Raw genomic sequence first — 24,446 nt, 5'->3', positions numbered from 1 at the left:
TACAACCATGAACATTTCTTGTTCCAGAAAGTATAATTCCCTCTTCTTACCTACATGAGCCCTAGGCTTGCACATGGTAAAACAATCATATACATGGGCAAAATATTCACATAAAGTAAAATAAATAAATAATCTAAAAAGATTGCCTAAATCAAAGGCAATATCAGCAATGTAGATATATTAGTTTAATCTAATGAGAAAACTGCAAAATTTAGTGACATAAGAAAGAATGCCTTTACTCTATAAAAATTGTGTAGAATGTTTCAAAATATCAGAGTAAACTTGTAATGTTTTATAACAATGTGTACTAACTCCCTTTCTTGTTTATGTTAGAGAAATTTGACAAAAAAGATTAATATGCAAAATTAAGAAATACATAATTCTGTGCCATAAGCTTGATTATAGATTAGATTTCATAGTATCATTTCCATTAAAAACCTAGTAGTTTAAACTAAACATTTCTTTTATTGGACATTCGTGTTAGGTTTACACAGATACTGACATTGTGCCTGATTTCATCCAATTTATTAACATCAACATTAGGCTAATAGTGATTATAATATTAGAAAAAAATGAATAATAATGCTCAACATGTTTGAATATGTCTGTTCTCTTTTTCATAACTATAGATTTTAGTGTAATATGCTATTTAGACCATTATTAGGCTATTATTATTAAATTATATTCTCATGAAATCCAAGGACTGTAGCTTTAATCCTCCAAGTGTTTGTATTTTAGGACTGTCATATAAGTGGCTAATTATGGGTAAGTGAGATCTTAAGGACAAGGACCCAGTCCTATTAAATTAGTATCTTACACGAAGAAAAAAAAATAGCAAGATTGTTCAGAGTGAAAATGCTAGGTGTAGACACAACGAAAGGGGCACCACAGGCCAGTCAATGACATATATGTCAGAGAACAACCAAACTGCTAGTACCATGATTCTGGTCTTCCTGACTTTAGGGCTTTATCCCTCACAGTACTTGGTATTTTGTTACAGCGTCAAAGAAGTTCAGTGTAGTCATTACTACTATAAGTTCAGTGATTTAAAAAGCTATTTTATGATTTAAAAAAAGCGAAGTGCTGATTTCTATACTAAAGAGTAACAAGATCATCAGCTTAAAGTTAAAATTTTCTACCATTTTATTGACATTATATTTATGTAATATGACAAAGTTTCTCTCAGAGAAAATGTGATTAAGAATGGGAAACACATCAATAGATTTTTATTATAAGTAAATGCTTTATTAATACCACAGATAATCAGTAATTGTAACTCATTGAAATCGAAGAGTTGATGAAGAAAGTTAGATTTTGTTTTTGTTTTGTTTCTTTTAATATTGAAATTGGAATGAGTAAAGAGCTGCCCTTGATATGACATATGAAGTAAATGAAGGAAGACACAGTGTACTTGTTAAGAAGAGGAAAGAATTGTCATGTCAATGCAAAATATTAAATAAGGTAAGATCAGGTTCCAAATTAAAAAAAGGAATTAAATTTAGTTAAGAAGGGATAAAGGAGAAGGGATAAGCAGACTGTGCCAACACTCATGTGCTTGTTTCAAATTGGTAAATTCCAAAATGCAGCATAAAAAAATGAGTCTGCTTTCTAATATAGAAACAGACTTGTCAAAAATGTTATTAGCTTTCTATTGATAATGGAATAAATTCCTTTTAGTCTTATCCTTATTTTCAGCAAAAGTTTGTAAAATATAATATATAATAATTTAACCACACTGAGAAACATATTTGTATTTTCTCTTCATCCCTTTGTTCCCAAATTTCAGAGATATAATCGTGAAGAGACTTGTCAAACAATTCATATTCCACTTTGTTTTTTTCTGTAGATACCTCTTACCTGTTGGGCTGTGTGCAAGCTGTGTAGAGCATTCTAGGTTCTCAGAATTCGTGAGCTGTCACCAATGCTGCAGTGGGATTTTGGTGATAGAGCTATCTCTCACCTTGTCTGCTCCTGTAAGTAGCCCTTCACTCATACTCACTTAAATAGCATGAATAAAATTCGTTGCTTCACCTCTTGGGAACTGGAGGTTCCTTCCTTTTGTCTATCATCAATTCCCCATCTGAAATGAGTTGTTTGTGAATGTCTTTCCCAAACCAGTGTCCTACAGCATGGGGCCTTAGAAAAACAGAACTTCATCGATTTTTGAAGATTTTGGATTTATTATTGGAAGTGGAATGAATAATTCAAATACTGAGTTCTTTCACATGACAACTAAAACAAACAGAATCGTACCTCTTAGCATGTATGTTTGGTTTTCATACAGAAAAAATATTAGAGGGAAGAAAACAGGAAAATTATCTTCAAAATTTCTAAATGAATATTATAAAATAAGGACTATCCTTTATTTCATTCCCAACAGTAGAATTGACAATCTGGTGGAAGTATTAAGTAGACACATTATAGCTCAATGTATGTGCACACTTCTTACCAATCAGTGACACCATCTTTCCTGTTTGTTTGTTTTATTGGTTGGTTGTCTTTTTAATGTAATATGGTCCCTTTCATCTAAATGTTTCCAGCAAAGGCAGACTCTCTATTCTAGGAATATACTTAAGATGTGTATTGCTCTTGTTGCTATCAAAGGTCTGTTCCTGTTGGCTCCCAAACTCTGATCTTATTTGATTTCATTTTTGAATTTGAAAATGCCAGGCACAAAATGTCCTACAAAGAAGTTCCATGTAAGGAAGGGAAAATGTTCAGACTTTGAAGGGATATAGGAGAAATAATTAAGTGGAAACTGATATCATTTCTTCGGTAAAAGAATATTCTTTGCTAAGAAAGAGCTTGGTAATTATAATGGGCTTAGGTGTAAGTAGTACTGTGATATGTATTTGCAAAATGGAAAGCCAAAGAGAAAGACTGAAGATCATTGAGTTACTGAAGAATGAGATCATTCTGAACTCTGCAATACAGAGTGAGACTGCGATGCTTTTGAACTCAATCTAAATTGAGTCAAGCTTAGCAATTATCTGTAATTTGCTGGAGAAACTCTTTATCACATATTATTTGAAATTGGATTTAGCATTAAGATTAACCATACATAATGGATTTTTGATAGGACCTGCAGAATAATTGGCTGAGAGAATAATTCTGAAATATCACCGATCAACTGGGATCAGGAATTTCTTTTTTTTTTTCTTTTTCTTTTTAGGAACAAATTGAAACCAGGGCTCTATCTCCACATATTTAATGTCTCAGTGTAAGCAGAAGTTGCTGTGTAATGCTGTGACTCTGACTTTTCTAAGGGAAATTAACTGGTAAGACTCCATATCTCACTCAAATATTGTTTTCATAGAAGTGAACAAATTATACATGATTCTCAGTTTTTGTTCCATACACTTTTGACATATAACTGTTTTATTTCTTAAAGTTTAAATTTAATGGTTTTAATTTTTAAAAAGCCAAAATGGTACTTCTTTTCAACTGTTACTATTCTGCTAAAGTCCACGTGCAGACTCATCTCCACATTTTTAGGCTGCTTAAATAACTCATTTCTGCTCCCCCTTTGGGTTCCTAGACTGAGGTTGTTGCTTATTCTCCACTTTCCTGTTTATGAGATTGAAGATACATATTGAGTTTTCACTAGTTTATGCTTCTAAACCTTTGGTTTCTTCTGTAATGGATCTCCCCTTATCAGCCATGATCCATTTACACCTCCCAAAACTCTTCCTCCTGCTCAGTAATCCTACATCGAGTAACATCCGTAACAATCAGAGAAGACACAGAAGATCCAAATCTGGGAGGTGCTTTCTTGTTTGGGTTTTCCAGTTCTCACTTGGCATTCCTCTTCTTGAACACAAAATGACTGAAATTTTCAGTATCGCTGCTTACTGGAAAAGAACATATTTGGTGCACACTGACCATGTGTGGAAGCTTAGACCTAACATTAACTGCATATATTTTTGGCTCTATTTCAGTCCTGACAATTTAAAGTAAGTGCTTATGTCCTTGTATGGCAGCAAGGTCTTTCCCTATAAGAGTTACAAAGAGACACACTGAGGCTGGGCTGGATACAATGAAACCAGGAACTCTGTGGGGTTCAGTCCTAACAGCTTGTTTGTACTCTCATTCAAAATGTCCAAATAATGCCTAAAATGTGGGCAACTGTTAGTTTCAAATATGTATTTGACACTTTCCATGGAGTGAGGTTGTATAGTCTTGCATGTTCTTGCATATAGAACAGAAATATACCTTGTGTTGGTCAATAAAATATGAGTGCAAGTTAAAAGGTATGTACGGTAGAGTCAGGGGAATCTGTTGTTGGTTGGTTGTGTAGGGGAAGTGTTTGTACCACTTTTGAAAACAAAATCCCTGTGTTAAGATGCAGACACTATAAGATGACTGGCACATCTTTCTTAACACACGGTAAACCAGAAATAAAATTTCATACTTCAAGCCACTGAAACATTCTAGCATTTGATCATTACAAACCAGCAGATCTGCTCCTGACTGAAGCAAAAACTGAATTGGTGGAAGTATCCAATGTACCAGAAAACTTCATCTCATGTGAAATAATCAAGGATGAGAAGGAAGGATTCTATTACTAAAGCCCGGAGTCGGGGTGGGGTGGGTGACTTAACAATATACAAAAGCTAAACTTTCAGTAAAATATCCTCAGGGATAGTTGGGAAAGTAGAGGATCTGTTCCATGTTTGCACCATTAAGAAAAAAGGAAAAGACAAACAAGGGACACAAACCTTTGCAAAGACTCTGCATGCCCACACTAATTCCCCAGTGGCACTGTTTTGAGAGACACAGAAACTATGTAGAGAGAGGCAAAGATTTCAGCAAAGTGGCAGGAGTACCTGAGACAATTTCTGCAATGTCACAAATACATGTGACAGAAAAGTGAGCATTGAGTTGCTGACTTCTAGTAGCCCAAGTACTGAGATAAACACTGGCTGGACTGTTGTAAACATGAATGGATTCTAATAGGTAGTGGATTTTCTCTCTAAAGATGGGAGAAAGAATGAAAGGAAGGACAGTATGAATCATTATAATATTTGCTTTCATTTTATTCACTTTTATTTCATACTTTTTCTTTTGTTACCACTGGAAATACAAAAGAACAGGAAATACTCTATGTGCAGCATTTGAGCCCCATTGATCCTAGAAGATTTCCCTTCACTCCCTGCTTGCCTTGTCTTCTGAAACTCTTGCTCTGACCAGAGCTGGACTACTTCATACATTTTGTCACTTGAGATTCTGCTCCTCAAACCTCTTCCATGATATTGTCTTCATCAGTGAACATTTGTTTCACATGTTTTCCTTTTCTTGCTCCCTGGAAGTTGGCCAACAGTCTGTTATTTTTCTATGCTATGGAATGTCCAGTGCTTCTAAGGCAGTAGTTCTTATCCTGTGTCTCACAAACTATCCAGGCTCCAAATGGCCCTTACACAGGGGTCACAAATCAGGTATCCTGCATATCCGATTTAATATTACAATTCACAGCAGTAGTAAAATTGCAATTGTGATGCATCAATGGAAGTAATTTTATGGTTGGAGATCACAACATGATGAAGTAACTGTTTTAAAGGATCACAGCATTAACAATGTTGAGAATCACCTTTTCAAGGGTTTGACACTTTTTTTTATTTTTCATTGTTTATTTACTTTACAGCTCAATCACAGCTTCCCCTCTCTCCTCTCATCTTGGCATACCTGTTTACTCACCCCACCCGTTTTATTTATGTCTCATGAAATGGAATAAAAGGATATCTTAATTCAGTTCCTTATTTACATTAGAAGTTTTTCCTTGGAGCATTTAACTCCTCTTACTTGATAATAAAATACTATGCTATTATGTGGTGGAAATATTGTTTTAACCAATATGTGCTTTGAAATTTCTTAGTGCAATAATTTTTGTGACTTCTTATCAATATGAGGCCAATTACATGCTTTTAGTTGTTTAACCCTCACCAACTAAAAGTTTTGTTTCTTTCAAATATCCAAAAATCTCTCAGTATACACACACACACACACACACACACACACACATATAAATATGTTCGGGTCATGTGTGTTTAGTTCTTAAGGAAACTTTTCTGTAGCAGAGTGTTCATACTACATGGCTTAAAGTGTGACCATTGTTTTTTTTTTAAAGATGTATTTATTATTATAAATGAGTACACAGAAGGGGGTATCAGATTTCATTATGGGTGGTTGTGAGCCACCATGTGGTTGCTGGGATTTGAACTCACGACCTTCGGAAGAGCAGTCAGTGCTCTTACCCGCTGAGCCATCTCACCAGCCCAAATGTGACTAATGTTAATTCAAGAGTCATGTGTTTCATACATTTTGTCTTTCCCATCACATAAGAACTCAACTCTCCCTTGACAGGAATCCAAGGACTTAGAGACATCAAGGTAGAAATTTCAGACCCTTCACAATTTGCCTATTCAAGATTATATCTCACCTTTATTTCCCTAATAAACCTTTCTAACCTTTCAAAATGACAGTGTATCTTAAAATTTTATAAGTATTCTTTCTTTGTGTTGGTGTATCTGTGCAAGAGTGTGAATCATGTGTGTAGGTGCACATATCTACATGCTTGTGAAGTCAAAAGAAAGTGTATGATCCCTCAAATTATTTTACAGGGGTTTGTGGACTATATGGATGACGGTGTGGATTTTAGGATCTGGACTGTGGTCCCCATGATTGGGCAGCTACAGATGTGTCATCTCTCCAGCCTTTTAAATTTCTTGACATCTTTTGACAGAAAAAAAAAAAAACAATTAAGCACACTAATATTTTTTAATCCTAATTTAAGAAAATTTATAAATTTTAAATACTTTTTTTGTGTATTCTAATCCTAAATACAGGTAGACTAATACTGCTGTGGACTCAAGAGCTAGTTTTACTAATGGTTAAACGTATACATAGCAGAGAGCTAATTCAAGAAGACAACAGTGATATGCTAAAGCAGCCTACACATTTGCCTTTTTCTCACTGGGTAAAATCATAATTACTTTTTTTCTACAACCTCTTTCCTCTTGAGAAGCTCAACCAGGCAAAGCCTTGTCTGTCTATGTTCTACCGTGTTCTTTGCACACTGATTGTCATATTCTAGCTATTTTTGGATGTATTGAAGAGCACAAGAGTTACTATAGGACTGAGACAAAGGCCTTCTGACTGAGTACAGCCTGAGTATTAGATGTGTGTGGTACACATTTCCTTACTCTCTAAAGTGATGCCTCTGAACTAAGCATTCTCAAGGTAATATTCTTTTTCCAGTTGTAGACAATCAGAACTTATTGTTTTCCTTGCCATAGGATAGACATGCAATATTAATTTTGGCTTATAGCTATATTCCTATTCCTTCCACTTTTCGCTTCCACCTCCCTGAGGAAAGCCACTTGTTATCTTAAACAATTCCTATTTTAATGTTTCACATACACTTGCCATTTACCTACTCTACTCTCTACAGAAAGCCTATAAGTACAAGCAAGTCTTAAAATTTGTTGCTTGATTTCCCCCAGATCTAGAATTTAGACTGTCTTCCTGATGGTTATTATTTCAAATTGCATTGACCACAGAATGAGTCACCCAGTTTTTTTCATGTATGTTTCTTCACCTGCCTTCCTGTATTCTCTTCACTGTTCACTCTCTTTTCCTGCACAGCTGGAGGATTCATCAGTTTTTTTGTGTTTGCTTTCAGTCAGCCATCAAGCCTAGCCATGGCTGCATTAGCAATATTGCAGTTTTGTCATCTTTTTTTCTTGTCTTGTACACTCATGGCCAGAATGATATTTATAAATCCCAAACCTGATCTTGGCATTCCATGATTGCATTCATTCCATGACTTCAACTACATGAATTCAATAAATGACTAAACCAGGCATTACCTTTTGATCTTTGAAATCCCTCTCCTCAAAAAATATATATATAAAAGTTTCAAAAAGAGAAATGTCTTTGTCTTCCAGAGTTTTTCCTTTCACCACATGAAACATATCCTGTAAATACTTTTTCAGTTATTTTTATCTAATTATCTTTTTCCAGGTAATGCCTGTTCACTTTGAATTCTTTATCTTTTCAAGCACTCAGCTCTAGGAGACTTCTCAAATCTGTAAGTCTAACATAAGTACTCCTGACATAAACTTTCATTGAAATGTACATTTTCAACTTACAGACTTACAAAATTTATCAGTATTACTTAATATTAACCCTTATGAATGACATGCTTGCTTGTATGACATTTTATTGTCGATGAGGAATATGGAATCCTGGGTCTGTTTAAGAATTCAGCATTGTGAATTTAATGAAATATACCTTTTTAAAAGTAAAAACTGTTATACTTTTATGAAATTATTCTTCTTAGAAAAACTTGAATATTCAATATAAAAAAGTAAACCAGGCAGACGTAAACATTTAGACTTTGAGAGGTAGATGGCTGAAAGTCAAGAAGCTCTTCCTAAACTCTCTGTTTTGTACCACAGAGAAGACACTATGAATTATCAGGTGTAATTCTAACTGTGCTATAGATCCAGAGGATTTGTTCATCTGAAGCAAAAACCTTAGTCAATATTTGAACATTGGGTATATAATTAAAAAGAGTGTCAAAGAATTCTTAAGCCTTAAGTCCTGTACTACTTTAAGAAATATTTTAAACAAGTTGTGTGTGTGTGTGTGTGTGTGTGTGTGTGAGAGAGAGAGAGAGAGAGAGAGAGAGAGAGAGAGAGAGAGCCTATGTGTATGTGTGTGTGCTCACATGTACATGAGTGTGTGTGTGTGTGTGTGTGTGTGTGTATGTATGTCTGACTAGAGAAATGTATTAAAGTACATACAACTGTATGTAGTAGAAACAAGGACAGCCAATATAGTATAACTTTCTTGGGTATTAGCCATGAATATTAGCAATTAAAAATCAAAGACAAATCAATTCAACTGAAAATGTCTCTCCTTTTATAAATATATCCTATACAAATTGCTTTTATTTCAAATATGCATGATTATTTTAAAACCTTAATGTCATAAAATAATAATAACCCTTCATTATTGACAGAATTATTTATATCTCTCAAAAAATTGGTTCTAGCTATATAGCACAGGGTGTTTCTCTTTCATTTAAGCATAATGTTATTGCTAAAAACACAATACTAAGGGCAGCTGACATGGGAAAAGGCTGCCTTCACTTTTAGTGAATATTAACTTCTTTGTGCTTCAGTTTAGGATTTTGTTTGTTTGTTTGTTGCAGCCAAAATATCTTTGGAGGAAATTACTAGAGCTTGTTTAATTCCTATAATCAGTCTTCTCTCTCCTAACTTATACATGTGGCCTCCCTGTGTAGTGCAGTCTGGCAATAATCTTTTGATCTTCCTTCCTTAACATCTGAAACACTGGCATCACAGGTGTAAGTCACCTCTTCAGGCTACTCTGGCCATTCTTTTAAAGACAGTGTGAAATTAAGTTATTTGCCTAGAGGTATTTGTACCTGTCATTGTTTGGAAGCTGTGTTATATGATATCAAATTGAGAATGTTTGGAAATGAGCTGTCCCACTATGTGTTTGATGCATCTTATATATACCAAGATGTAAGTTTGCCAGCAAAGGGATCTTGATGTTTTTCTTTCATTGAGAACTTTTTTTTATAGTTCTTTTATTATTATTATTATTATTATTATTATTTTATTAGATATTTTCTGAGAACTTTGACTTCAGAATTTTCTCAAGTGTTCTTGTAACTTGCTGTAAGGTATAATCTGTTATTCACAATGGCTAGGTCTTTCCTGTTATTGTCACTCACAACCAGCAAAACTCACTGTATTTTATCAAAGTAGCTTATGGGCCTTAAAGTACATATAATTCAAGAGATGGCTCCAAATCTTTTCAAAATCACTATTAAAGTTATATATTTGGTTAATCCAGAAGTTAAAATTCATAGTGCACTCCTATATGTTTATGTATATAATGTCTTAATGACATTTACTTTTATTTGACTTGAAATAGGTTACTTTTTTGATAATATCCCTTAAATCATTGTTTTCATATTTACCATTTCAAACTGTGTTTTTGAGTGGATTATAGTATAATTGTATAATTTCCCCCATATTTTTCTCTACCCTTATCCTGTTATGTAGTTTTGCTTCCTCTTTTTTATTAGTTGTTGTTTCATAAATATATGTGCATATACACATACATATTCCTTGATACCTGAGTGCAGCCTACTCTGATAGGGTCATGTAACTTGAGTTTTACTTACATTTTAATTTTTTTCTCTTCCTGCTTCATCCTTTTGAGCTGGATTGTTTCTCTTTTTTCTGTGTATGTTTTTAATTCTTATAATTTTCTCCATTACTTTCTCCCATTCCCTTCTTAAATGTCCCACTTCATATCTCTATCCCCTGTGTTAACAGGAAAATCCATTTAAATTGTGAACATGACTTGTCTTCTTCATTCTTCCAGCTATTTTCTTCTAACACTTAGTTTTTATTCATGACTTACTAACTTGCTAATCCATTTATGCAATCTGTTTTTTTTTTTTTCCATATGTTTTCCTTCTCCTGCTTTCCTTCTCTAATCCAAGTTCATTCCATTCACCTCTATGGCAGTGAGGTAGAAACATGTAAACAGATTTTCAGATAGGGACTGATTGATGGGTCTAAACATGGCTTGCATTTTGTTCCCTGTATGCACATAGAGATGTATCTTTACTCTTCAACTTGTACAAGTATTGTCAAGGTTAGAGGCAATGATTGTGAAGTGCCAACCGATTAGCAGTATGTATATATTACTCCAGCAACAAGCCAATCTGGCTGGAGTATACATCCTTAATCCCTTTGGCTGGAGTACAGACATATCCTTAGTATACACCTTTAAAGTAAAATTAGTTTTTAGAAGGAAGTAGTCATGTTTGAATGAACCTAATTGAGAGCAAGATCAAAGTGACAAATCAAAGAAAGACTTGACAGATAGGATATGCCTACCTCTCATGAGGACAGCACAGGGAGTGAGGGAGTCAGTCAGTTGGTAGTCGGTGCAATAAGTGCATTACAGTGGAGTTCACTTTGTTAGTGAGTTTGTGAAATTCAGTGCAGGTCAGCAGAGGAAGTTGAAGCCAGAGAATGAGAAGGAGCCAGAAGAGTAGAACAAATTACAGGTGTTAGTTTGAGGCCATGTAGAGCAATTCAGTGACAAGGTGAGAGAAGCCAAATTGAATTAGTCAGCTTGGAGAGTAGTCTGAGCCACAGCAGCTGCATTGAACCAGTTAGCCAGAATTCAGAAAGATTTATTGCTGTCTAATCTTTGTTACTGAGATGTCTTGTGTACAGTAGAATTGCCAATTCCTTCTTGGCTACAGTAGAGAAGGCATGACATAGTTCCCTCCCCTGGAACAGAGCCAGCATGTTGTAGGCCTGCTCAGTGTTGATAGTTGCTGTGAGCATTAGGCTTGTTTATATAATAGTGTGCATAGTTTCATATTCCTCCTTCAAGGAATATCCTCTTTGATGAGATTTAAGACTCCATGATTATCAGAAATAGCACAAGTCTGGGAGTCAAGAGTGTGTCTGATATCTCAGCCAATGGAAGTAGAATGCTGTGAACTTCAAGACAGCCCTTATGGCTGTGGGAAAGCATACTGAAAACATGAGTTCAAAAATACATAATTTCTCAGCTACGCAAAATACAAGGATGCAATATGAATTACAGGAGGGGCTTCACTGACCTAGAAAAACAGAGGCAACTGCATAAGGAGCTGGCCTGTTAGAAAGATATTAAGGAAGGAAATATAAAGATTTAGGGAGTGGTGATTTCACCCAACTAAGTTTTTTGTTTATGCTTACAAAGATAGGCAGATTACTTAATTAAGGGTTAGCCTGCAACCAAGGGAGTTTAGGTCCAAGCTCAGGCCAGTACCAGGTAGGAATGGTAATTTCAGGGTGCAGTCCTACCCGGCTGCCTTATTGACTGTGGTTAACAAAGGTAGGCAGATCTCAGAATTCTTTTGCAATATTAAAAGAAATGTATTTGCAGATTTGTTTTTTATAAGAATCAAGGGACTGGGGTCATGGGATGATGATTCATGGGATAATCAAATGGGCATCCGGGATAATAACTGAATTAATATGTAAAAACTGATTGGACTTTTGATCTGCAAGAGATGCGCTATTCAGATAGTTTTCAGAAGAGCAAATGAAAGCTGTCTGGAGCAGAACATAGGCCATCAGCTTGCAATCTACAACTCGACTTCCAGTCGTAAGTTTCACTCCTCCCAGAGATGCCTTCTCTCTTTTTTTATTGGATACTTTATTTATTTACATTTCAAATGTTACCCCTTTTCCTGGTTTCCCCTCCAGATACCCCCTATGCAAATCCCCATCTCCCTGCTTCTATGAGAGTGCTCACACATACCCACCCACCCACTCCTGTCTCTCCAGCCTAGCATTCCCTTACACTGGGAATAGAGCCTTCACAGGATCAAGGACCACTCCTCCCATTGATTCCTCACAAGTTCATCCTCTGCTACATATGCAGCTGGAACCATGGGTTGTTCTATATGTACTTTTTGGTTGGTGGTTTAGTCTCTGGGAGCTCTGGGTTCTGGTTGGTTGATATTGTCGTTCTTCCTATTGGGTTGCAAACTCCTTCAGCTCCTTGAGGTGGATGATTGCAACCAACCATTGGACTGAGCACTGGGTCTCCAATGGAGAAGTTAGAGAAAGGACTGAAGGAGACACCTTCTCTTAAAACACCTCTCCAAGCCAAGGCTTGTCCTTGGCACACAATGATGGATTAATTTTACACATTCATTCTGTTAGGCAGGGTCTTTTATTGGGTAATTAAGGCAATTGATGTGTGAGAGATATTAATTACCAATGATTGCTAATTTCTGACATTTTGATGTTACCAGAGAGGGGGCGGGAGGAAGAGAGATTGGATTTTTTTTCCTGATGTGAATTATTTATTTCCTGTGCTTTCTAGGTTGTAGTTATCATCTCAGGTTTGGAATTTTCCTTGTAATATTTTCTGTAAGGCTGAATTTATGAACAAAAATTGTTTAATATTTTTGGTGTGTTCTCTCTGTGTGTGTACATGTGTGTAATATCTTTTTTTCTCCATCTTTGCCAATGAAAAATTTTTATTGGGTATAGTAGTCTGGACTGACACTTGTTGTCTCTTAGGGTTGGCAAGATATCTATTCATGCTTTCTCTGGCTTTTAAAGTCTTTTGAGAACTTGGGTGTAATTCTAATAGGTGTGCCTTACATGTTACTTGGCTTTTTATTTACCTGAGAGATTAAAAACAAGTGAACAAATTAGTTGCCCTTGAATAGTACTATAATGAGTTTCTATTATTTGGATAAGGAGATGGACTTAAATTTTTGTTTGTAGATAAAAGCAACTATGACATTTCCCTACAATATCATTCTTGCAATTCTCAGTGCAAATAGCTTTCATGTTGTTTATATGTCTCTATCCTACAATCTAAGGTCACTAAGATCCACTTATAATTCTAGACTCAATTTGAAACCTGTAATACATATATAACATAATTTTCTAGTTCTTTTATTCTATGTCTATTGTAATTATAAGCAGACTGAGTCCAAGGGAAACTTTGCCTTGCAGCACTGGGCGTGGTTCAGGAAGCATGCCCTTCTACCTCACCCCCAGGCTTCTGGCCTAAGAGGCTAATGTAGAAATCAATTCTAGTGTCTAGAAGATGATGAGGCTATTGTGAGAGAGACAGGATTCTGAAACTCAAGTGTTCTTTGAGTCTGGAAGCCAGTTAGTGCTGCACTGAAAGAAACAATAAGATCCACAGCAAACAATTCCATAGGTATTCTTCTTTTGCCCTTCTTCACGTCTATAAACATGTAGCTCTTTTCTGTTAAATATTCTAATCTTACTATTAGAAAGGTACTGGTAGATGGTTGTTTGAAGTGTTCAAATAATTCATATGGTGATAATTCAAACTGGGTCTTCTTAAATTCAGCCCTGGAATAAGACAATAGGAGAACAAGAATTAAACAAAGGTTTTGGCACTAAAAGATTTTATCTGAATCTGTTCTTTTTGCAATGTGTTAAAATGAGTATTTTTAACTCACTCTCCCAAAACTGCTACCCTAAAAATTACCCTTTTACTAGTGACAGGTATCAAGATACCTCTGGGGAATTCTCTGGATGTTTCTATTGTAGTTTCAAACTAGCAGATTTGCAACCACACACATTTCTGCTACAGAAACATCTCTATTAGTAATAAAATATCAGATTTTATATTTCATAGCTAGCAATATGTCTCTTGCTGGTAATGACTTGCTTCTCTGCCTAGCACCCTGAGTTTACTATCTAGTTTCCACATGGTATAAGGAGAGAACTACTATTACAGTTTGCTTCTTGACCTACCCATTTGTATGATGGCATACACACACGAACGCACATGCATACCATAAAGTAAATATAAAAATAACTAGTTATATTTGTAAAACACCTACTTAGATAATAAAAACCCATGAAATCGATTTTATTTTCAATATTAAAATGTAACAGAATATTCCCAAATAGATAGATGACATTTTAGCAATTAATTGGAAAGAAGAAACCTTTTGAAATTATTTCAGAAAATAACTGTTAAAGAATAAAGTAAGAAACTACTGTTTCTAGGAATTGTTAATAGTTTACATAGTGTTTTAAGTATTTAAGTAAATGGATGTTATAATTATATTTAATGTTGTATAAGAGTTATTTTAATACCAACATATCCTTAGAAAACCTGCTAAATGAGCATATTTGTTTTATAATTATTATAAAAAAATGCTAAATTTCATAATATCACATATAATAAAAATGTAAAGGTTTCTTACACAAGTTTATAGTGAATATTCAATGTGAAATCCAGGTACTATTTTCATCCTTTATACATTATTGAGAACATGGCCATTCTCCACTTTTCTTCAGCTATCATTACGATACTAACATCCAGTTTTACAAAGTACATGTGCTTGTCTGCCTTTATATACTCTATAAGTCTACAGTGCATAAGAGCATAAAGGTTAGATGAAAGACTCTCAAACAAACATATTTGTTAAAGGAATAAACATATTATCAATGCTTCAAAGAAAGATCAAAAATTATAAAAATTTGTAAAATGAATTTTATAATTTAATATGATCTTTACTCTTTCCTACCAATATACATGACCCTTAAGAAGTAGTTTCAATTCCTTATGGTTCTACAAGGTGAACAAATAAAGCAACATTTACAAAGATCATTTTTGGGGTATAGACCATGAAGACGAGAAAAATTTGATGACTGAATTAAGTTGATTTCACTGAATGTTAGGGCTATAAATTTTGTGGATATTCTATTTCCTTCTTTCTTTCAATAAATATTAATATCAAGAAATGCAAAGAAAATAACTGAAGTATGTTCTTCATATTGCTTGCAAGTGTTTGGAAGGCAGTATGGATCTCTTATCTTGAAAGCAAGCCTGTAAATTTGTTTACCAGATATATCTTTTCACTACCTTCTCTCTACATTCTTCCTTCTTTCTTCTCTTCATGTTTTTCTTCCCTTCTTACACGTGGAAACATTTTATTCCCCTCTTAACTATCCTTCCCAGCTTCACATTCACCTAGATTGATACAGCCTTCTCTTCATACTTTGATTCTTGTAGAACTATCTTTTACATTTTAATCTAAAAAAATGTTGTTCAGAATCACCTAATCATCAAATGTGCCAGAGCTTTAATGAGCCTAAAAAATTATCCCTGGATGATGTGAAAGAACACTTTATTTAGCTAGATGGCTTAGAACTACATTAATTGAAATATAAGCCACAGGTGGTCTGTTCTGCAGCTTAACTAATATTTAGATGAAGGTGACTTCCCCTAGGGTTGCTGACCATCTATACAAACTTTGCTTGGACACAGAATGAAGGGCCTTGCCTCCTGACAAAGAAATTGAAAATTCAGCACAATCTTTGTTATCTCTCTCTGCTGGTAATCTGACCAGCTGTCACAAATCATTGCCTCTTTAGGCTGACAAGCAGTAAAATACCCCCGAGGAGCCCTGTTTTGTAGCTGTCTGGCAAAACAATGATTAGAATAATGATAGTTTGTAGGAGGCAATGTATACGTAAACCATTTTCAGTTTTATAATGCTCTGTACATGTGAGCTGTTTTCACTGTTTTCATTACCCATAATTGAAGTTGCCATGACTTATTGTCTTCTGTGCTGGGTGAGAAAGTCTTTATTTAACTGGGACTTCCTTTTGTATTGTGTGGAACACATGTCTCACCAACATTAAATGTGACAGCTTTCTGGGGATCTGGGGCTTGTCTATAATATCTTTGTGGATGATCTCTTAAGGATATATAGCTAGTTTCAGAATCTGGCACTTTAGTTGGTAGATGAATTATTTGTGAAGAAAGGTCATTGTGCAATGCATTATTGAGTGATAGAGTTTGCTGACTTTTTCAGAAAACAGTGAATCCTGCATGTTTTAATATTAATTGATCTTGGAGGGTGCAGTGGAAAAATTTCAGAAATGGAGAGATGAGTTGAAGGCCAATGAGGGGAAGTTATAAGGCATGTTCGTTAGTACCCAGTGGAACTTTAACCCACAGCATCCAAGGGGCCACTCTGTGTCCGTACTAATTAACATAAGCATGGCAAGAGAACCCAATGTATCTGTACTCATCCTAATTTCATTGTGGATCTGTGTGAGTGTGCATGAATGCAAATGTCCTACATATCATTGGAAGCCATCCCTTAGCCTTTCCATGGACACAATGACATTTTAGATGCAAAAAAAAACAGCATGAGCTCTGTTGTAGCTGAAATTTACCCACTCATTTCTTCAGCCCTCCCTATCTTTTTTTTTTTTTTTTTTTTTTTTTTTTTTTTGCAGCTAATGCAGGGAAGGAGAACCCTGCCTTATGATTTTCCTTAATTGACATAGACTTGAATAATTTATCTCAGGGTAGTTCTGTTAACCAGTCAGCAGTAGAATAAACATGAGCTTGTGCTCTGAGTGGAGGTGATATATTACATTATCAAGATAAAGTTATATGTAACATATACACTGAACATATACTGGCATATGCATGAAATTGTCTATTTCTGTCAAATTTTTGTGGAGATGTTATAAAGTCATGTACACATTTGTTCCTTCTCAAACAGTTTTACAAAATCATCAAATCTTAACATATAGTCATCCTGCAGCATGATTAGGTCTAATGTTTTGTAAGAGGGCAGAATAAGTAACACCAGAAGCTAAATCTTTTGTCTAGTATAAGGAATTTTTCTTAAAACATATACTGCTAAATTACATTGTAGAGTTTGGCAAACTGACTATACAGGTGTATAAGATCTTATTTTTTCTAAGTGTCTACGATGTGCTTCGAAGGCACAATACTCAAGCAGTAAAAATTATAAACAAATCATCCAATTATTTCTGTTACCACATTTATATGTATACATAGTATATATACATATATATATATACACGTAGTATATAAGTATATACATGTTTACACATATAAGTTACTATGCTTATATGTATTACTATTCCGCAGCTAGTAAAAGTATTCATTCCCAACTGAAATTTAGTATATCACAAAACTTCTCTATCACCATGCTGTTCTCTCTTCAGTCTGGCTGCTACAGTTCTTAATGTCACATGGCAGGTTCAAGAAATAATATACAAAGACTCAGAGACAACATAATGGTGTTTCATGGACCAGAACTCTTATAATTATATGGCTGTAAGTAGTAAAACTCAGTTACAGCTTCTTCATGGACAGAGAGTGTAAATAAGCAAATTTATACCTTCTAGGTGTTAAAAAATACCCTTATTTTTTTAGTTACTTAAGAGAGACCAATTTGCTTAGAAAATTGTCATTTGTCATTTAGTATAAATACATAGAAAAGTTATAAAAGAACTTTTCACAGATAATGACCTTATGTATGAAAATGAAACATTTTGTGGAACAAAATAGGTGGTCCAGAGATGTCACAGGGGTTTATCCCTGTGGGACTTATAGAACCAAGTGCAACCTGTCTCTCCTGACCTATAGAAAAAGAATCCTTGTGCAAATTTTCTCAGTCTACCCTCCACCACCATTAGAAAAAATGAAGCACATTTAATTCAATGAGAGCTTTATACTAATCAGAACCAGAGCACAGAACTCATTAATGTGCTTACAAGTCCTAAGAAAGATTTAGTGATGTGTTTCCTAGTCTCCCACTGAGAAATCCATGAGCTGTTTCTGTTCAAGAGCTCAACTGCCAAAATCTTTTCTATCTATTTCTGAAAGTGAGCTTCTCAGTAGAGATGAAATAATAACAGTTGGAGACAGTCCCCTAAAATATTTATCTTGTCCATTATTGTCAGCTGCTTTAAACATTTCTTTTCTTCTGGGTTTCTTTTGAGTTTAGTGTACTTTTGTGGGATACTATATCTGTGAAGAGCCACATAATTTAAAGCCAAAGATTTCTAAAGCATGAATAAACTTCAAAAGTATTTTTCTCATCTTTAGCCAGGCAAGATAGCAAATGTTGAGGAATATCTTAAACCAAGAATGACTTTCATACTTGTTTCCGGAAAATATAAAGTCAAAGAAGGTTTTAGAGGACGTAATCTTACTTAGTCTAGAAAGAAAAGCAGCATGAGATAGCTGCTGGTTTTCCAGGCAAGGCTTAGAGAAGATGTAAGTATGTGAGGTAAAAGATTAGCATGGTACTGTGTACTTCCCAAGTTATGAATGAAACAGTGGCCAATCAATAGACTGGCAATAAAATAAATAATGGGCATTCCTCTCCAAATCACATCAAAATATGACCCTCATTATAAGGGCCAAGAATCAGCTCTTGTAAAGAGTTGATGTAACTAGATGCATGCAAGCAGGACTTAAGATAGAGGCCTAGTTGCGGAGATGACTCACTCGGTCATAAACAAAAGACTTAAGAAATTTGACACTGAGACATATCTCCAGTTTTGAGTCAAGAAACAAAGAAAACAGTGGGGAAAAAAAGACTTCCATGTTGATTATTGGTTCTTATTCTAGTCCAATTATTTTTTTATTAGATGTTTTCTTTATTTACAATATCTCCTTTCCAGGTTCCCCTCCAAGAGAAAAAAGAAAAAGAAAGTAAAATAAGAAAAAAATAAAAATAAAAAAACCCAAAAACTAAAACAACCCTCTGTTCCATCCCCCCTCCCCATGCTCACCACCCCATGCTCTCCCACTTCCTGGCCCTGGCATTCCCCTACTCCGGGGCATAGAAACTTCACAGGACCAAGGTCCTCTCCTCCCATTGATGACAGACTTGGCCATCCTCTGCTATACACATGCCGCTGGAGCCATGAGTCCCCCCCATGTGTACTCTTTGGTTGGAGTTTAGTCCCTGGGAGCTCTGAGAGCCAGTCCAATTATTAATTAAAGAAAAATGTGCTATCAGGTGTGGTGGTACAAGCCTATAATTTCAACTATTTAGGAGGAATCTGTCTATAGAATCACATGTCTAGGGCCTGTTTGTGCTACAGAATGAGTTCTAAGTCAGTATGCCTTACTTAGTGAAATTATGCCTCCAAGCAAACAAATGAAAATAAATCCATCTAAATGACTAAATAGATAAACATGACCACCCAACAAATTGACTTGATACCTGGAATCTGTGTAAAGGAGAAAAGAGAGAAGTGACTTTACACAGTTGTCCTTAGGTTTCCACATGAACCAGACAAACATTATCACTAAACACACACAAACATACACATACACACACACACACACACACACACACACACACACACACACAAAGTAAATAAAATATTTTAAAAGTAAATGTAAATTTTATGAGGTCCCATTTGTCAATTCTTGATCTTATAGCACAAGCCATTGGTGTTCTGTTCAGGAAATTTTCTCCTGTGTCCATGTGCTCAAGGCTCTTCCCCACTTTCTTTTCTACTAGCTTCAGTGTGTCTGGTTTTATGTAGAGGTCTTTGATCCATTTGAACTTCAGCTTTGTACAAGGAGATAAGAATGGATGATTTGCATTCTTCTACATGCTAACTCCAGTTGAGCCCCATTTGTTGAAAATGCTGTCTTTTTTCCACTGGATGCCTTTAGCTCCTTTATCAAAGATCAAGTGACCATATGTATATAGGATCATTTCTGGGTCTTCAACTCTATTCCACTGATATATCTGCCTTTCACTGTACCAATATCATGCAGTTTTTATCATGATTGCTTGAGGTCAGGGATGGTGATTCCCCCAGAAGTTGTTATATTGTTGAGAATAGTTTTAGCTATCCTGGTTTTTTTTTTCTTTTGTTATTCCAGATGAATTTGAAAATTACTATTTCTAACTCGAAGAATTGAGTTGGAGCTTTGATGGGGATTGAATTGATTATGTAGATTGCTCTTAGCAACATGGCCATTTTTACTATATTAATCCTACCAATCCATAAGCATGAGAGATATTTCTGTCATCTGAGGCAAAGGACACTGTCAATAGGACAAAACAGTAACCAACAGATTGGGGAAAGGTCTTGACCAACCCTATATACAATAGAGCACTAGTATCCAATATATATAAAGAACTCAAGAAGTTAGACTACAGTGAACCAAATAACTCTATTTAAAATGAGGTACAGAGTTAAACAAAGAATTTTTAACTGAGGAATACCGAATGGCTGAGAAGCACCTAAAGAAATGTTCAACTTCCTTAGTCATCAGGGAAATGTAAATCAAAACAGTCCTGAGATTCCACCTCACACCAGTCAGAATGGCTAAGATCAAAAAACTCACGTGACAGCAGATGCTGGCAAGGATGTGGAGAAAGAGGGACATTCCTCCATTTCTGGTGGGATTGCAAATTGGTACACCACTCTGGAAATAAGTTTGGTGGTACCCCCCAAAATTGGACATAGTACTACCTGAGAAACCAGCTATACCACTTCTGGGCATATAACCAGAAGATGCTCCAACATGTAATAAGGACACATGCTCCACTATGTTCATAGCAGCCTTATTTATAATAGCCAGGAGCTGGAAAGGACACAGCTATCCCTCAACAGAGGAATGGATACAGAAAATGTGATACATCTACACAATGGAGTACTACTCAGCTATTAAATACAATGAATTCATGAAACTTGTAGGCAAATGAATGGGAGTAGAAAATATCATCCTGAGTGAGTTAACACAATCACAAAAGGACACATATGAGATGCACTCACTGATAAGTGGATATTAGCCCAGAAGTTCAGAATACCCAAGATACAGTTCACAGACCACATGAAGCTCAAGAAGAAGGAAGATCACAGTGTGGATACTTTGGTCCTTCTTAGAATGGGGATCAAAATACCCATGGTAGGAAATATAGAGACAAATTTTGGGGCAGAAACTTTAGGAAAAGCCATCCAGTGATTGTCTCACCTAGGGATCCATCCCATATACAGTTACAAACCCAGACACTATTGTGGATGTCAACAAGTGCTGGCTGAAGGAGCCTGATATAACTGACTCCAGAGAGGCTCTGCCAGTGCCTGAATAACAAAGAACTGGATGCTCACAGTCATCCATTGGACTGAATACAAAGTCCAGATAGAGAAAGAACCCAAGGAGCTGAAGGGGTTTGCAGCCCCATAGGAGGAACAACAATATGAACCAACCAGTACTACCAGAGCTCCCAGGGTCTAAACCACCAACCAAAGAGGGAACCATGGAGGGACCCATGGCTCCAGCCTCATATGTAGCAGAGGATGTCCTTGTGGGACATCAGTGAGAGGAGAGGCCCTTGGTCTCCTGAAGGCTTGATGCCCCAGTGTAGGGAAATGCCAGGACAGGGAAGTAGGAGTGGTTAGGTTAGCAGGGAGGAGGGGATTGAATAGGGGGTGTTCAGAGGGGATAAAATTTGCAATGTCAATAAAAAAAATCTAATAATTTTTTTAAAGTAAAGGTAAAAAGAGAAATGGAAGCATAAAGAGAATGTTTAATTCATTCTGTTGAACAGCTTTTCTGGAGCTGTATAAGCTTGGTCCAGGGAACTATTTGAATTTTGTAAATGCATTTCCCTCCTTTTATGTGACTTTTTCCTGTTATTTGTACCCAATTAACTTTCTGCATCATTTTATTGATATTATTATGAGGAAGTGATGAACTTTAAATTTATCATAGATATTCAGAGCTGTCTACCAAGGCTGTGATTAGGAAAAAGAGTAATTCCAGGCTGATGAATTCCAGCTAGGGACACTTGATATTTTGAAATTGCTTCAGGTTGTCATTTTGAAAAGTCTATTTATTATTACAGAGTGAAAAATTGAGTGCCTGTTTAATGTCTTACAGTTCACTAGGTAGATTCTGCTAAATCTTTCTTCCCTACCCAATGCAACCCAAATGCCTATAGAGCTGATTTAAGGAAAAGTTGAAATGCGTGTATACAGAGAGTGTTTAATGTGAAGAACTTTTTTAAAGACAGATGTTAACAGATGTAAGGAGTGATAGAGACAGGGTATACAAATGATGGAAGCAGCAGCATTCTGAGTATGTGTTTAAAATTCCTTGGTGTAGATGGACTATAATATTTATGCTCACATAGCATTTTCAGAAAACTTATTAATAAAAATACACCTTGATATCTTTGATAGATATGGAAATGAGCCTACGACAGTGTTTCTCAAACCATATGCGAAGTGAAACCACCTGCAGAAACAGATGAAACCTGTTGATGCCCGTGCTCTGTGTACAGACAGACTAATTAGGATCTCGGGGGGACATCCCCTGACAGTGACAGGTTAGCTAAGGTTCTCAAGTGATTCTAATGTTCACACAGGCTGGAGAATCACTGATCTAGGACCAAAATGCCCAGAACCCATTGCTCTTTGTTGGTTCACCCCAGGCTTCCTTCTGTCTTCAGCTATATTAAGAAAAAAAAAAAATAAGTGGCACATGAATAATGATTTAAACATATGGCTAATCTAACTTCTATATTAAACTCTCTATAAAATCATTTCTTTTAAATCTATATTTTATTATGTCTTACTCATTGCAGTTTCTGTAAAAGGTAAAGCCATTGTATCTTAACCAGCAGGATCTTATTTATTTTAACTAATGTATTGGTGCTGATTTATTTCCCAGTCTGTTTAATAATCCTTACATAATACCTGCTTAGCAGTAGGTAATCTATATCAATTTCTCTGACATTCTGGTTGGTTTTCATAACAGGGACCACATTTCCTCTTTGTATAGATTGTACTTGATTTTAAATCACAACTATTGGTGGTGAAAGCTCAAAGAAGCTTATAAAGGAGAGTTGAATCAACATATTTTGTTTCCAATTACATTAATAAATGTATGAAAATCATCTGCTTTGAACAAGTATTTTTATAATTTATATACTCATAAATCTCAGGTAAATGAAGAGCATGGAATAAAACAAAACCCAAATGCACATTAAATACATAAAAATTTAAGCAACACATTATGCTAAACAAGGTCTGAGAGTATGAAAGTAGCAATACTATCAATCGTACCTCTCTGTCATTTACTGAAAAGGAACATACAGTGCATTAAATCCTAATGTGCATTAACGTGAATATTTGACATTTCCTTTTGTGTTGTAGGTTACATTTTAAAAACAAGGAAAGAAACATACAGAAAAAATAAACATGTTTTGCCAGAGGACATATAGTTCATACCAGCAAATTCTCAGAATCCAGCTCAAAAGAGGTTGTTCTTGACCACTTCACTATTAAAATTGTCTATGTAAAAGTATAAGTTCACAGAGTAGAATTACTGCAAAAGATACAGCCGACAGCAGACAGTGTTTGCTGTCAATGTCTATTTTTATTTTTAGATACAGAATATCTCACAGTATTATGTAGGAAATCATTACATGATTTGTCTTATGTATATGAAAATAAGCAAATATGTATAAAGTATGAATTTCAGTATCAACTATATATTTTCTGAAATTTAGTATCAACTGGATCTTCAGTTATTAGTGATTTCCTCATGTATCTGTATTATAGCTGTAACACTTTCACAGTAACTGATCTCAAACTATAAAAATTGTAGTTTTTCTAGATACAAATGACAAATGGTCCGGGAAAGGATTAGAGAAACAATTTCTTTCTCAGTAAACTCAAAAATTATAAAACATCTTGGGGTGATTCTAAACAAAGCAAGTAAAATGTTTGTATAATAAAAGTAGAAGAAAAAATGAAGAAAATGTCAAAAGATGGAAAAATCATACATCAGTTGGATTAATATACTAAAATGACCAACCTCCCAAAATCAAGAGGATCAGGGAACTTGTTATGAAATTGTGTTTCCTATAATATAGAAATTTTATGCTCTTAAAGGCTCCTAGCCCCTCCTCTCCTATCTCTCCTCCCATGTCCACTCCTTTTCCCTCCTTCCCCTTCTTTTCTTCCTTCTCTTCTCTTCTCTTCTCTTTTCTTCCTTCTCTTCTCTCCTCTCCTCTC

At 35.3% G+C, this 24,446-nt stretch overlaps 1 long non-coding RNA gene across 2 annotated transcripts in view; it reads left to right on the top strand.

The window, feature by feature from the left end:
* The first annotated feature begins 1,373 nt into the window (after nucleotides 1-1,373).
* The window catches only part of LOC116070503, a 26,554-nt gene continuing 3,481 nt past the window's right edge, over nucleotides 1,374-24,446 (top strand). The window contains exons 1-4 of one of the 2 annotated variants that reach the window (XR_004110431.1): nucleotides 1,374-1,461; nucleotides 1,847-1,973; nucleotides 3,173-3,278; nucleotides 8,020-8,086. This is a non-coding gene — a long non-coding RNA (uncharacterized LOC116070503). Of the gene's footprint in view, nucleotides 1,462-1,846; nucleotides 1,974-3,172; nucleotides 3,279-5,641; nucleotides 5,703-8,019; nucleotides 8,087-24,446 lie in introns of those variants that run through there. The other variant, XR_004110432.1, reaches the window with a different exon arrangement.

The sequence above is a fragment of the Mastomys coucha genome, unplaced genomic scaffold (genome assembly GCF_008632895.1).
Source record: "Mastomys coucha isolate ucsf_1 unplaced genomic scaffold, UCSF_Mcou_1 pScaffold22, whole genome shotgun sequence".
Lineage (NCBI taxonomy): Eukaryota > Metazoa > Chordata > Mammalia > Rodentia > Muridae > Mastomys > Mastomys coucha.
The sequence above is the reverse complement of the archived record's forward strand: the minus strand, read 5'-3'. Positions and strand labels throughout refer to the sequence as shown.